Here is a 15414-nt window from a genome sequence, read left to right as displayed (position 1 = left end):
AGGCTAAGAAGTCTATTGTGAATGTGATCCAAAAGGCACTAGGCTTTAGAGAAATTGTGCTATCAGAATATTGATTAGATCCTGAAAACAAGCCATTATGTCAGTTTGCTCAGTGCAAGTGAAAGCCAGAAATAATATATTTTAACTTGCTTGGATCATTGGAACAGGCCTCTAATTGAAGGACTGGTGGTGGTGGAGATTGTGCTGAAGGTGGGGATTGTCCTTTTAGAACTTGGCCGTTATGACATTATGCTGGGCTGCCACATCCCTACTGCCAAACTAGAAATGCCTTAAGTCACCTTTTCTGATCTGTTTCTTTCCCGCTGTATAGGATATCTGCAGTTACCATACAATCACTTCCACTAAATCAGAATATGGGGAGTGTTGCCCGGGGTTAAGAATATGGTATTGGTATGCATATGGCTCGCCTAATCTGACTAGAAGGTTCTAGGTTTGTCCTCCTACCCCAGTCACAGAGATTGAGAGCTATGAGGCTCTATTTCTGGAGGCAGATCTGGGAAGCTGCAGAAATCATGCTTATACTGAAGATAGTGCCAAAATTTAAAACAATTATTAAGATTGGTATTAAGATTGCAAACAATACAAAACACACAGCAAGGATTGCACAAATGGATTCAGCCACCCCCGGGGACAGCATAAATGAAACCTGAGTATGCAGTTGTAATTTAACTTAGTATAGTACCATACTCACAAACAACCTCCTGGAGAAGCTTGGTATGAAGGGACCAACCCCCTTCACTGATGGAATTTGGATCTTGGTGAAAGGTGATGTATGGTAGCAGGGTATAATAGCAGAGAAACTTAGAAAAGCATAAGTAAAGAGTTTGAGGAAGGCAATCCTCAAGCAGAATGTGAGGGAGAGAAATATCTTAATGAAGAAGAAGATTCCTATCTCACAACTACTACCTTAGGGAATGTCTACACTATCGGACAACGTTGAATTAAGATATGCAACTTCAGCAACATTAATTGCGTAGCTGAAGTCAAAGTAGCTTAACTTGGCTTTTAGCACTGTCTAAACAGCAGGAAGTCGAAGGAAGAACACTCGTCCTTGACTTCCCTTACTCCTCATGAAAGCAGGGCTCCTGGCATCGACTGGAGTATCTCTCTCACTTCGAATTAGCTGTCTTCACTAGGCCGCTAATTCAAACCCTGGAAGATCAACAGTGGCAGCTTTGATCTTCCTCTGTTGTGTAGATGTACTCTTGGGCTGTGTCTATACTGGCGCGATATTGCGCAAAAGCGGCCGCTCTTGCGCAAAAGCTTGCTGCCTGTCTACACTGGCCACACATTCTTGCGCAAGTAAACTGATGTTCTAATGTATGAAATCAGGGCTTCTTCCGCCAGAACTCTGATGCTCCCGCTCAGGAATAAGCCCTCTTGCGCAAGAGCTCTTCCAGAAAAGACCAGTGTAGACAGGCAACATGAATTTCTTGCGCCATGAGAGCTTTCTTGCATCTACACTGGCATGGATGCTCTTGCGCAAAAGCACATGCCAGTGCAGATGCTCTCTTCTGGAAGAGTTTTTGCAGAAGAACTCTTCCGCAAAAGAGTTTTTGCGTGAGAACACGCCGCTGTAGACGTAGCCATAGAGTTTTATAGGTCCTTTTGCATCGTCATTTGCTGACCACTTGTAGCCCCAAACAGGTTTTCACACTCTGAGATTTTTGTGGGTACACATTTGATTGGATGATTACATTGGGGCATCCTTTTGAATATGCCTGAAAATGTCACCTGATGTTCTTAAACTGAAGGCTGTGGACCCCCAAAGGTACCCCAGGGGGTCATGGGCCCCACTGATCAACTCAACTCCTCCCTCTCCCTTCTAGCGCATCCCAAACACTAAAAGTCCGGTGGCACAGCGGGGCTAAGGCTGGCTTCCTACATGCCGTGGCTCTGCACTGCTCCCAGACATGGCTGGCATGTCTCTGCAGCCCTGCGGAAAGATAAGGAGTCTCTGTGAAGTGCCCCCACTCTCTGCACTGACTCTGCAGCTCCCTTTGGTTTGGAAGTGAGGCCAATGGAAGCTGCAGGGACAGTGCCTGTGGGCAGGGGTAATCCTGCCCCACCCCTACCCTCTACCTAGAAGCTGCTGACAGAGGGATATGCCAGTTGCTTTTGGAAGCTGCCCAAGGTAAGCGCCACCTGGCCAGAGCCCATTCCCCTCTTGCACTCCAGCCCACTGTCCCAGCCCAGGGCCTACACCCCAAACAAAAACTCTCTCAGGGTATGTCTACACTGCATCCCTAGTTCGAACTAGGGATGCAAATGGAGACAATCGAAGTAGTTAATGAAGCGGGGATTTAAATATCCCGCGCTCCATTAGCATGATCTTGCCGGCACGCTAGTTCGAATCACAGCTGATTCGAACCAGGATGTGCGCGCCAGGACGCGTTAGTTCGGACTAAAGCCCTTAGTCCGAACTAATGTTACTCCTCATTTTTTGAGGAGTAACATTAGTTCGGACTAAGGGCTTTAGTCCGAACTAACGCATCCCGGCATGCACTTCCTGGTTCGAATCAGCTGTGATTCGAACTAGCGCGCCGGCGAGATCATGCTAATGGAGCGCGGGATATTTAAATCCCTGCTTCATTAACTACTTCGATTGTCTCCATTTGCATCCCTAGTTCGAACTAGGGATGCAGTGTAGACGTACCTTCAGAGTCCACAGCCTGACCCCCTCCCACATACAAACTCCCTCCCAGAGCTTGCCCCCCATGCTCCCTCCTGCACCCCAATCACCTGCCCCACCCTGGTGAAAGTAAGTAAAGGTGAACGAGCAACAGAAGGAGAAGGTGGGGCTTCTGAGAAATGGCAGGGCAGGGGCACAGCTTTGGGAAAGGGGGCAGGACAAGGACTGAGCAGGGAGACTTGGTGGTGGGGGGGGGGGGTCTCAAAAAAATCAAAAGGTGGATCCTCAGGTTGCTAATGTGTGAGAACTGCTGTCTAGGTTATTGCTATTTTTTGTGTGTTGTACTCAATTAAAACCAAAGATTTGTAGACGGAAGCATTCTTTTATGTACCATTCATTTATTAGTTGAAAGTGTTGTGTCCCACACCTGGAAAAAAGAGATAGTTACCATAATTTTGGGTTCAGATAATATTGGCTAATGATCCCTGGTTTTAATTGAACTACTTAATCGATTTTCCCTCTTTTATAATAAAGGATGTTTTGTAGGGCAAACTTTCATCCTGTATAAGTATTTTGTTCTGTTGAAATATAATAGAAGGATTAGGTCTATGGGTCTCAGGTATCAGCCTCTATCTACCCCTTAATTAGTTCTCATCAGTAATTTATTGATGCAGTCAGAAGTGTGCTAGGTACTTTACAAACATGCGAGGAGAGATCTTGTAGGATATACAATCTAAGTAGCCAACATATAAGAGAGATCTGGGAGAAAGCATAAAACGACACAAGCACAAGACTAAGGTGATGTTTGGTACATATATCTTATTAGTGCTACAAAATATTTTAACATCCCTTTTCCTCCCACATGGTTATTGACAATGGGAAGATTTGTGTTGCTTTTTAAAATATCCTGTTCACCCCAAAATAGAGTAAAGAGATTTTGCTCTTATTGTACAAAAGAACCCACCGTAAAACTAGTATACATCATTTCAGTTCAAATGGCAAAAGTTTTGGAAGGGAGAAGTATATGTAAACAGTGCAGTAGAATGGAAATTATTCTGCAACTTTAAAAAATAGGTAGTGCTATTTGGAGGCAACATTCATTATTTGATGTATAAGGGTTTAGGATTTGGTCCTTTGACATTGAGACTCCTTTATATGTCTCTAGCAACATGGGTGCAAGTGACCTTAATGCCCACTTTCAAAACCCTTCTCAACCTTACCAATATTAGTGTAAATAATCTGTAATCAGTGTTCACTTCTGAAAGGTCCCATTAACTAATTTTAAAAGGGATCTGGTGGCCAATGAGAAATTATAGGGTCATCCACATTTGGGCTATGTCTACACTGCCCCCTCTTGTGCAAAAAAATATGCAAGTGAGGCAAAGCGTGGAATATTGTTGCACCTCATTTGCTTAATTAACGAGGCTCCGTTTTTGCGCAAGAGACTAGACAGCTCCTTTTTGCGCAAAAACCCCCTCTTGCACAAGAGCTGTTCTTCCTGAAAAAAAGAGGAAGAACAGCTCTTGCGCAAGAGGGGGGTTTTGCGGAAAAAGGAGCTGTGTAGATGGCTCCTTTTTGCGCAAAAGCCTCTTGTGTAAAAAGCGGCCGCTCATTGATTATGCAAATGAGATGCGGTGATATTCCATGCTTCACCTCATTTGCATATTTCTTGTGCAAAACAGTGCAGTGTAGACATAATGGCTACGTCTACACTGGCATGATTTTCCGAAAATGCTTTTAACGGAAAAGTTTTCCGTTAAAAGCGTTTTCGGAAAAGCGCGTCTAGATTTGCAGGATGCTTTTCCACAAAAGCACTTTTTGCGGAAAAGCATCCGTGGCCAATCTAGACGCGGTTTTCCGCAAAAAAGCCCCGATCGCCATTTTCACGATCGGGGCTTTTTTGTGGAAAACACTACTGTGCTGTCTACACTGGCCCTTTTGTGCAAAAGTCTTTCAGAAAAAGACATTTGCCCAAACGGGAGCAGCATAGTATTTCCGGAAAAGCACTGATGATCTTACATGAGATCGTCAGTGCTTTTCCGGAAATTCAAGCGGCCAGTGTAGACAGCTGGCAAGTTTTTCCGCAAAAGCAGGAAAAGTGTAGAAAAGCAGGAAGTGTACCCACTTCTTCTACCAAAGGCTCCTCAAAAATGGGTCATCATGAGAAGGTGTCCACATAGTAAGTGATACTATATAGAGTAAAATAATTGGATAAATTATTCTCTATCATCCTTAAATCAAATATACAAACTAGAAACTATATGTAGGTCTCCATTCAGCTTCTGTCTATGACATGCTTAAAGTGAGGGACTCTATTGTAAATAATCAGAGCAGTGGTTGCAGTGTTATTAAGTGGGACAATGGGAGGACTTAAAGAACAAAAGAGAGGAAGAAAGTTGGGCATGAGTCTGAGAATGCAACCGAGAGACAAGGGAAGGAACTATTTAAGCAATTAAAGGGTTCAAAATGCAGCAAATACTATACCCGTTTGTTTCCTGCTTGCCTGCTGAAAACCCCCGCCAATGGGACTACGTCAAAACAATGGCTATTTTGTTCAAATTTTATGGTGAATTCCAGTGGATCTAGTGTTCATAAGAGCAGGATATTTTGACACAGTTCACACATCAAAGATAAGCATTAATGCCTCATTATATCTCCAAAATGAAGCATGACACTGACTAAGGCCCAATCTGAATAAGCAGGGAGGCTGTCAGCAGGCGGTGTTTCAGAGAGCGAGAGGGTTCCGGTATCTGAATGAATCAATGCAAGAATGAATGAAAGAATGTGCATGTGTACTGGACATGCAGTCTTGGTTTTATAGCAAGGGAGGTCAGATTGGCTTACCCAACTACTTAATCATTATTTACTGTTACAGTTTTCCATGAGAATATATATTGTTTACCTTGAATCTGTTTTTTTTTTTTTTTTTCATATGCTGTTAAAAGAGCCTGGGCAATACCAGAATTATTATGATGCAATTAACTCAACATTCCATCTCACGGCTGCTTGCAAGAAAACATCAGGAATATGATTTGCTACTGCTAAATCTGTTGAAGACAGCAACAATATTATAATAAAAATATTCTTTATGGAGTTAACAGAGTGTTAATAAGGAAACTTTGGCTACAAAGTAAGTTTCTCTTCTTGAGGGTCTTTCCAACCAATAGTATAGGTGGAGAGGTGCAACCTTTAGATAACAAAAGTTACCCTACAAATTACAGTCAGCCATAGATTTCCCAATCCTTAGAACTATAGCAATAAAGGCATTACTCAGAGGGGTAGCAGTGTAAGTCTGTATCTGCAAAAACAAGACTAACAGTTTTTTGGGGGGGGCATAAAAACCCCACTTCATCAGATGCATTGCACCTGTTTTTTGGCCCACAAAAGCTTTTGCCCAAATAAATCTGTTAGGGTACTTCTACACAGTAGCCCATACCTCAAAATAAGCTACACAATTTCAAAATAGCTTATTTCAAAATTTGGGGCTGTTTACACTGTGCTAATTTCAAAACAAATTGCAGTTCGGGTGTTTTCCTTAATCCTCATGCAATGAGGTTTACAGGAAGCCAAAATAAGAAACCTGTTATTTCAAATGTATTTTGAAATAACAGGCATGCTGTTAAGACACGCAGAAAGCTATTTCGGGATAACACGTTATCCCAAAATAGTGCTGCTGTGTAGATGTACCCTCTGTCTTTAAGGTGCTGCAAGACTCCTCATTTTTTATAAAGACAGATAATATTACATAATGAATTACTGTGTATTAAATCTGTACATACACATCAAGTATAATTCTGCTGAAGTCATGGGAAATGCAGCTGTTTACATCACATCTGCATTTGGCCCAGAGTCTGTTAATCTTGCTAAGAATTCTAGTAGAGAATAGATTACCAATGGTAAACTAAGAAGAATATAAACCTCAACCTTCCTCTTAAAGCTTCTCAAAATTCTAGTTTCAGTTTTGCTACTGAAATTTCTGTAAGCCTAACAAAAATAAGGAGGGATTTGTTTCATCAGAAAATCAGACACAGATTTTTAGGGGGAGACAGCTGGTGCCCAAAACTTTTATCTTTTAAGTGTCTATATAGAGAATTAGGTTGCCAACTTTAGCACCTGGTTTTGAATGTCCTGGCCTTAATATCAAATTCATTTCAGTGCCTACTGAAAAAAAAAAATCCTTTGTAATACACTTATTCCAAAAGCCACCAATCCCTGCTTGTGAATTATTGTTAATGATTTTACATGGAAGTTGCTCAGACACAATGAAGAGGTACCAGTATAAAATCCTATAATTGAGAGATGTAAATATTTATTTGTGGAAGAAAACACAGACAAATATTTTCACTGAAGAAATCATTACTTGAAGGCTTGTGGTCTACTGATGAATTGCACGCTACTTTCTACATGATTCTGCAAGTGCTTTTCAATACTTGCTTGAGGACATGCACTTCTGAGAGAATGGAGTATATTAGCCACCATTTTGCATTTACCTATTTCCTTGAAATCTGCATCTGCTGTGAGCTGGAGCGCTGATTATGGCCCTTATACATCAGTGCAGTTAGCAAATATCAGTCTAACCAACTCTATTTCAAATCAAAGCCAAAGGGATGAAAGATCACATACCAATGCATAAGGGAGCCAAAGGATCCCCTCAGTATCATTAAGCAACAAACTACACTTAGGTTTATCATTCTGTCATGTGATTTGCCTGTGTCTAATGCTCAGCAGTACTTGGATATAGTGAAAGATGCATATAATTAATGACAGGTTTCTTCTTTTCCTGATGCATTGTAAGAAGAGAATGTATTCCTTTTTTAATTAAAATAAAAGAGATTTAAGTGCATCTTTTTATAGTGAGCCTGATATATGGACAATGCTTAATGACATCTGGGGAACTTTTTCCTTCAACAGAGGTCAGAGCTGTTTCAGATGGCAATTCCAAATAGAGGAAAACTGTACCTACAATTAAAGTTGTATGCAAAATCTTAATTAGGGCCTTGGCTATGTGCTGGGATTGCCATGGTGCATCGGAGGGGAGCAATTCTGTACCCGTAGGTATTCTGGCACTGCTGTAGCCTCAGGATTGCAAATAGAATGTGAGCAGTGCTCTCGTACTTTTATGCAGATTAATACCTGGCAGATATATGGGTCCACTAGACCTTCACTTCACAAACTTCCTTTGCCATGGTGAAAGATCTCACCTCCCACCCCTGCCATGTCCATAGGGCACAACTGGTGTGAGCAGCTTCAATGGGAGCAGAGGGAAACCATCCCGTAGTTGGGACCCTCCTCCCAGAGGATGTTGCGGCATCCTCTCGCACTGAGGATACCTCTGAGGAGGAGGGAATGCCAGTTAGGAGGAGGCAGGTGTTAGTAGTGGGTGATTTGATCGTTAGAAACATAGATAGTTGGGTTTGTGATGACCGAGAGAACCGTATGGTCACTTGCCTGCCTGGTGCGAAGGTTACGGATCTCTCGAGGCATCTAGATAGATTTATGTGTAGTGCTGGGGAGGAGCCGATGGTCGTGGTACATGTAGGTACCAATGACATAGGGAAGGATAGGAGAGATGTCCTGGAGGCCAAATTTAGGCTGCTAGGAAAGAGACTGAAATCCAGGACCTCTATGGTGGCGTTCTCGGAAATGCTTCCAGTTCCACGCGCAGGGCCAGGTAGGCAGGCGGAGCTTCAGAGTCTCAATGCGTGGATGAGACAATGGTGTAGGGAAGAGGGGTTTAGATTTATTAGGAACTGGGGACACTTTTGGGAGAGGGGGAGCCTATACAGGAAGGATGGGCTCCACCTAAACCAGGGTGGAACCAGACTGCTAGAACTAAACATTAAAAAGGCCATAGAGCAGTTTTTAAACTAAGAGATGGGGGAAAGTCGACTGGTGCGGAGATGCACGTAAATCGGAGGGAGACTTCTCTTAGAGGAGAATCCATTGATAGAGATTCTCTAAGCTGTAGTCAGAAAGAGAAGAGGTGAGAAGGCAAACCATGGGCCAGAGCAGACAAACAACCGCATACAAGGGAATCCAATGCATCAGGGAAGGGCAGACAAATAAGCAATGGCAAATTTTTAAAGTGCTTGTACACAAATGCTAGGAGTTTGACTAATAAGATGGGTGAACTAGAGTACCTCGTATTAAATGAGGAGATTGACATAATAGGCATCACTGAAACCTGGTGGAATGAGGAAAATCTGTGGGACACAATCATACCGGGATATAAAATATATAGAAAGGATAGAGCAGGCCGGGTGGCGGAGTGGCACTGTATGTGAAAGATAATGTAGAATCAAACTAAATAAAAATATTAAGTGAATCAACATGTTCAATAGAATCGCTATGGATAGTAATTCCATGCTCCAATAATAAGAAATTAGCAGTAGGGATATATTACTGACCACCTGACCAGGACAGCAATACTGACATTGAAATGCTAAGGGAGATTAGAGAGGCTACCAAAATAAAGAACTCTATAATAATGGGGGATTTTAATTACCCCCATATTGACTGGATACATGTCACCTCAGGAAGAGAAGCGGAGATAAAATTTCTCAATGGCTTAAATGACTGCTTCTTGGAGCAGCTGGTGCAGGAACCCACAAGGGGAGAGGCAATTCTCGATTTAGTCCTGAGTGGAGTGCAGGATCAGGTCCAGGATATAACCATTACAGGACCGCTTGGGAATAGTGACCATAATATAATAACATTCAACATTCCTGTGGTGGGAAGAACACCTCAGCAGTCCAGCACCCTGGCATTTAATTTAAAAAAGGGGAATTACACAAAAATGAGGAGGTTAGTTAAACAGAAATTAAAAGGCACAGAAACTAGAGCCAAATCCCTGAAAGCTGCATGGAAACTTTTTAAAGACACCATACTAGAGGCCCAACTTAAATGTATACCCCAAATTAAAAAACATAGCAAGAGACCTAAAAAAGAGTCACCGTGGCTTAACCACCATGTAAAAGAAGCAGTGAGGGACAAAAAGGTATCTTTCAAGAAGTGGAAGTCCAATCCTAGTGAGATAAATAGAAGAGAACATAAACATGGTCAAATCAAGTGTAAAAATGTAATAAGAAAAGCGAAAAAAGATTTTGAGGAACAGCTAGCCAAAAACTCAAAAAGAAATAACAAAATGTTTTTTAAGTACATTAGAAGCAGGAAGCCTGCTAAAAAACCTGTGGGTCCCCTAGATGATCGAGCTATAAAAGGAGCAATCAAAGACGATAAAGCCATTGTGGAGAAACTAAATGATTTCTTTCCTTCAGTCTTCACGGCTGAGGACGTTGGGGAGATTCCTGAATCTGCACCGGCCTTTGTGGGTGATGAATCTGAGGAACTGTCCCAGATTGAAGTGTCATTACAGGAGGTTTTGGAACAAATAGAAAAAGTTAATGTTAACAAATCTCCGGGACCGGATGGCATTCATCCAAGGGTTCTAAAAGAACTCAAATGGGAAATTGCTGAGCTATTATCTGTGGTTTGTAACATATCCTTTAAATCGGCTTCCTTACCTAATGACTGGAAGGTAGCCAACGTGACACCAATATTTAAAAAGGACTCTAGAGGCGATCCTGGCAATTACAGACCTGTAAGTCTAACTTCAATACCGGGCAAATTAGTAGAAACAATAGTAAAGAATAAAATAGTGAAGCATGTAGAAGAACATAATTTGTTGGACAAAAGTCAACATGGCTTCTGTAAAGGGAAATCCTGTCTTACTAATCTGTTAGAGTTCTTTGAAGGGGTTAACAAACATGCGGACAAGGGGGATCCAGTAGATATAGTATACTTGGATTTTCAGAAAGCCTTTGACAAGGTCCCTCACCAAAGGCTCTTGTGTAAATTACATGGCCATGGGATAAGAGGGAAGGTCCTTTCTTGGACTGAGAACTGGTTAAAAGACAGGAAACAAAGGGTAAGAATAAATGGTAAATTTTCAGATTGGAGAGGGGTAAGTAGTGGTGTACCCCAAGGGTCAATCCTGGGACCAATCCTTTTCAACTTATTCATAAATTATCTGGAGAAAGGGGTAAGCAGTGAGGTAGTAAAGTTTGCAGATGATACAAAACTGTTTAGGATAGTCAAGACAGAAGCAGACAGTGAGGGACTCGAAGAAGATCTCACCAAACTGAGTGATTGGCCAACAAAATGGCAAATGAAATTTAATGTGGATAAATGTAAAGTAATGCACATCGGGAGAAATAACCCCAACTATACGTACAGTATGATGGGGGCTAATTTGGCTACGACAAATCAGAAAAGAGATCTTGGAGTTGTCGTGGACAGTTCTCTGAAAACTTCCACGCAGTATGCAGCGGCTGTCAAAAAGGCAAATAGGATGCTAGGAATTATTAGGAAAGGGATAGAAAATAGGACCCAGAATATCTTACTGCCCCTGTATAAAACTATGGTACGCCCACATCTTGAATACTGTGTACAGATGTGGTCTCCTCACCTCAAAAAAGATATTTTGGCCTTGGAAAGGGTTCAGAAAAGGGCAACTAAAATGATTAGGGGTTTGGAACGGGTACCATATGAGGACAGGTTAAAGAGACTGGGACTTTTCAGTTTAGAAAAGAGGAGACTGAGGGGGGATATGATAGAGGTCTATAAAATCATGAGTGGTGTGGAGAGGGCCGATAAATAGAAGTTATTTATTAGTTCCCTAAATAGAAGAACTAGAGGACACCAAATGAAATTAATGGGGAGCAGGTTTAAAACTAATAAAAGAAAGTTCTTCTTCACACAGCGTGTAGTCAGCCTGTGGAACTCCTTGCCAGAGGAGGCTGTGAAGGCTAGGACTATAATAGAGTTTAAAGAGAAGCTAGATAATTTCATGGAGGTTAGGTCCATAAAAGGCTATTAGCCAGGGGATAAAATGGTGTCCTTGGCCTCTGTCTGTCAGAGGCTGGAGAGGGATGGCAGGAGACAAATCACTTGATCATTGTCTTCGGTCCACCCTCTCTGGGGCACCTGGTGCTGGCCACTGTCGGTAGACAGGATACTGGGCTAGATGGACCTTTGGTCTGACCCAGTATGGCCATTCTTATGTTCTTATGTGTGGAGTCCACATGCAATTTCCAGATCTTACTCCTCTTTCTACAGTCGAGCTACCTCTGTTCTACCAGGACAGGCCTGCAGAGAAAGGATTTGGCCCTGTAATAGAGTCCAGTCTATGTTTCATACAAACTCTCCTCTTCCAAATTCTCTTGCTCTGGAAAGTTTCTTTTTGTGCTTTGACAATGTCTAGGAGGCAGAAAGATCATGTAGCACACGGAGTAACGTTTAACAAATCACTTACATTCAGAGTAGTGCACTTCATTAAACTGAGTCAGTGATAGTCTCACTCCAAAATGACAAAAGGTATTTAGGGATTATGAGGCTGCATATAATTAATGACAGGTTTCTTCTTTTCCTGATGCACTGTAAGAAGAGAATGTATTCCTTTTTTAATTAAAATAAAAGAGAATTTAAGTGCATCTTTTTATAGTGAGCCTGATATATGGACGATGCTTAATGACATCTGGGGAACTTTTTCCTTCAGAATGGCAGTGATTGAGACTCTTTGTACCCAGCAACTATGAATCTGCCAAAGCGGTGTAAATGGACAAGGAGCAAGGGGAGATTAGATGATACTGTAACGTTTCAGCTGCAGTCCTCCGGATGGTGTTGAGAATGATATTCTTCAAAGTCTTACATATAAGCCAGTAGGTTGGGAATTTGAGTGTCACTTCTAAAAATCTTCATGACAAAAATTAAAGAAACAGACAAAGTCCCACAATTTCCCCTCTTTTGGCCATTTCTTTCTGACATTTTGCCTAGATTCCTTATTTTTCCTACAATTTTCCCATCTGGTTCTTCACTGCCATTTCATACCTTCTCTTTCAAGAAGCTACAAGTCCTTCATGTACAGCCAGAGAGATGTCATCTTCTCCCCCCCCCCCTTTTTTTTGGTAAAGCACCAAGGGAGGCGATTTTTCTAACCACCTGCAAATGACATGGGCACAGTGAGTAGTGAGATGTACAGTTACTGATGTGAGTATAACAGGCTGGGCTTTAAATGTGCAAGAGATAAGTTAAAAAAAAATCATCGCTACATCTGAAAATTTCACTCCTTGCTCTTATTACTGGTCATTCAATAGCACAGCTGTGATGGAAGTCAAGAAGCAGCAGAATCCAAGGTGAAAATAAATCAGTTGATTTTTCCGAGGGAGATAATGCTCCCGGGGAGAGATGAAGAATAGGCACATTCTGGTTTTATTACAAAAGGGAGAGAAACTGACTGCTAAACTGATGAAGAGTTGCCCCTTTTGTATTGTGGGAGGGGGAAATTAGATATAAGGAAGTCAGGGGACAGGGGTCACTTTGTACCAATGGATAAGGGGTGTTGGTGGATGATGATGGCTCCAAACCAGATTTTGATACCAGTTACAACAGTGTAAATCCAGACTTCATGAAGCCTTTGCTTGTGGTACTGCTAGAGATGCCAGAGAATAAGGCACTGGATTGGTACTCAGGACCCTGGGCTCTAATTCCAGCTCTGCCACTGATCTTGGGCAGGTATCTCATCTCCATTATCCTTCCCACCCTGTTGCTCATCTATTGAGACTGCAAACTGCAGGGAGGAGGCAGTTTCTTACTGTATGTTTGAACGGTGCAGCTCACTGCAGAGGTCTCTCAGCCGAGTCGCTCAGCACTAATATGACAAAAAGCTAACAGTGTTAGTTTGATTTAAGACTGGTGTAAATCAGAACCTTGTTTAGGCCTATTTAAAAACAAACAAACAACCCTCCCCCCCATCTTCTACAGAAGCCCAACTATGGCTATTTCTTGATCTAGAACAGGACTCAGGAGTGCTAGATTCTATCTGCATCTGGGCCTTAATTAAACATAATAATATAATATAATCTGTCTAATTAATAGCTGTAAATCAAATACCAGAACACAATATTGAGAATTGACCTTTCGGGTGCTGCTCAGATGTCAAATCCAGAGATAGGTCACATGCAAAAATATTAAACATCTGATTTGGTATAATTTGAAACTAAAATTTCAGATTCATCAATGTTTTTTGAATTTTCAATCCATTTTCTAGAGAAAATACAGTGGGCAGCACACATCTCACAGGTGTGAAAAAGCTTTACAGTCAAGGTATTGAATCAATACTGTTATTCCACTATTACAACCAGCCTGAAGATGAAGTAAGGTGGTGATGAATCAGGTCTCCAAATGCAATATTTAAGGCAGACAGCTGTACTCTTCCCACATCTCACACACCACAGAAACAATTATCCAGGAACCTATCCCTGCAATAAACACCATTGCAACTCTGTTCACACATCTACATGAGCAACACCCATCTCAAGGCCTAACCACATAAGCCACACCATCAAGGTCTCATCCACTTGCACATCCACTAATGTGATATATGCCACAAAGTGCCAGAAATGCCCCGCTGCCATGTACAGTGGCCAAACCAGAGGGTGCGTCTAGATTGGCATGATTTTGCACAAAAGCAAGTGCTTTTGCACAAAATCTTGCCGCCTGTCTACACTAGCCATGAGTGTTTGCGCAAGAACACTGGCTTTGTAATGTACAAAATCAGTGGTTCTTGCGTAAATACTCCAATGCTTACGCATAGGGAAAAGCCCTCTTGCGCAAGTATTCTTGCGCAAGAGGGCCAGTGTAGACAGCCACTCTAATTTATTGCGCAAGAAAGCCCAATGGCTAAAATGGCCATTGGAGCTTTCTTGCACAAGAGAGCATCTACACTGGCATGGATGCTTTTGTGCAAAAGCAAATCTTTTCCTATTGTTACTGGCATTTTATGATTAGTTTTGGAATCATGTGGGCTGATAAAATATCTCAGGTTAGCTGTGTACAGGCAGTCCCCGACTTACGCGGATCCGACTTATGTCGGATCCGCACTTACGAACGGAGATTGCTACCTGCGAGCTCCGGGGCGAGAAAGCCCCGTTCGTAAGCTGTTCCGGTGCCCCTGGTCTGCTGGAGACCATCTCCAGCAGACCAGGGGCACCGGGTGGGTTCCCGTGCTTCTGAGGCTTTGCCAGAGCAAAGCCTCAGAAGCGCGGGGAACCGCCGCTGCTGCCGCTTCAGTCCCGGTGCCTGTGGTCTGCTGGGGACGGTCCCCAGCAGACCACAGGCACCCGGACTGAAGCTGCAGCCGCGGCGGGGTCCCGCGCCTCTGAGACTTTGCCAGAGCAAAGCCTCAGAGGCGCGGCACCCCGCTGCCGCTGCGGCTCTGCTCCCCGTGTCCCTGGTCTGCTGGGGGGGGGGGGAGAGCGCAGCTAGTGTGCCCCCCCCAGCAGACCAGGCTTTTGTTTTGGACCCTGGGGCAGAGCAGCTGGGGCGCTGCCGATTGGTCCTGCAGCGCCGCTTTGGGCACTACTGGACCAACCCGGCAGCACCCCAGCTGCTCTGCCCCAGGTCCTGATTCAGCCGCTGCTTGTCAGTTTCAGCAGCGGCTGAATCAGGACGCCTGGGGCAGAGCAGATGGGGTGCTGCTGGGTTGGTCCAGTAGCACCGAGGAGCGGCGCTACTGGAGCAACCCAGCAGCACCCCAGCTGCTCTGCCCCAGGCGTCCCCAAGTCAGCTTCTGCTGAAACTGACCAGCGCTGACTACAGGAAGCCCGAGGCAGAGTTGCTCTGCCCCGGGCTTCCTGGAATCAGCTGCTGATCAGTTTCAGCAGCAGCTGACTTGGGGACGCCTGGGGTTCTTAAGTTGATTC

At 43.2% G+C, this 15414-nt stretch overlaps 1 protein-coding gene across 1 annotated transcript in view; it reads right to left on the bottom strand.

The window, feature by feature from the left end:
- The window catches only part of CPLX4 (complexin 4), a 37801-nt gene that overhangs the window by 4249 nt on the left and 18138 nt on the right, over positions 1–15414 (bottom strand). The window lies entirely within an intron of this gene.

Source organism: Pelodiscus sinensis, chromosome 6, assembly GCF_049634645.1.
Source record: "Pelodiscus sinensis isolate JC-2024 chromosome 6, ASM4963464v1, whole genome shotgun sequence".
Taxonomy (NCBI): domain Eukaryota; kingdom Metazoa; phylum Chordata; order Testudines; family Trionychidae; genus Pelodiscus; species Pelodiscus sinensis.
This window is presented reverse-complemented; position numbering and strand designations above follow the sequence as displayed.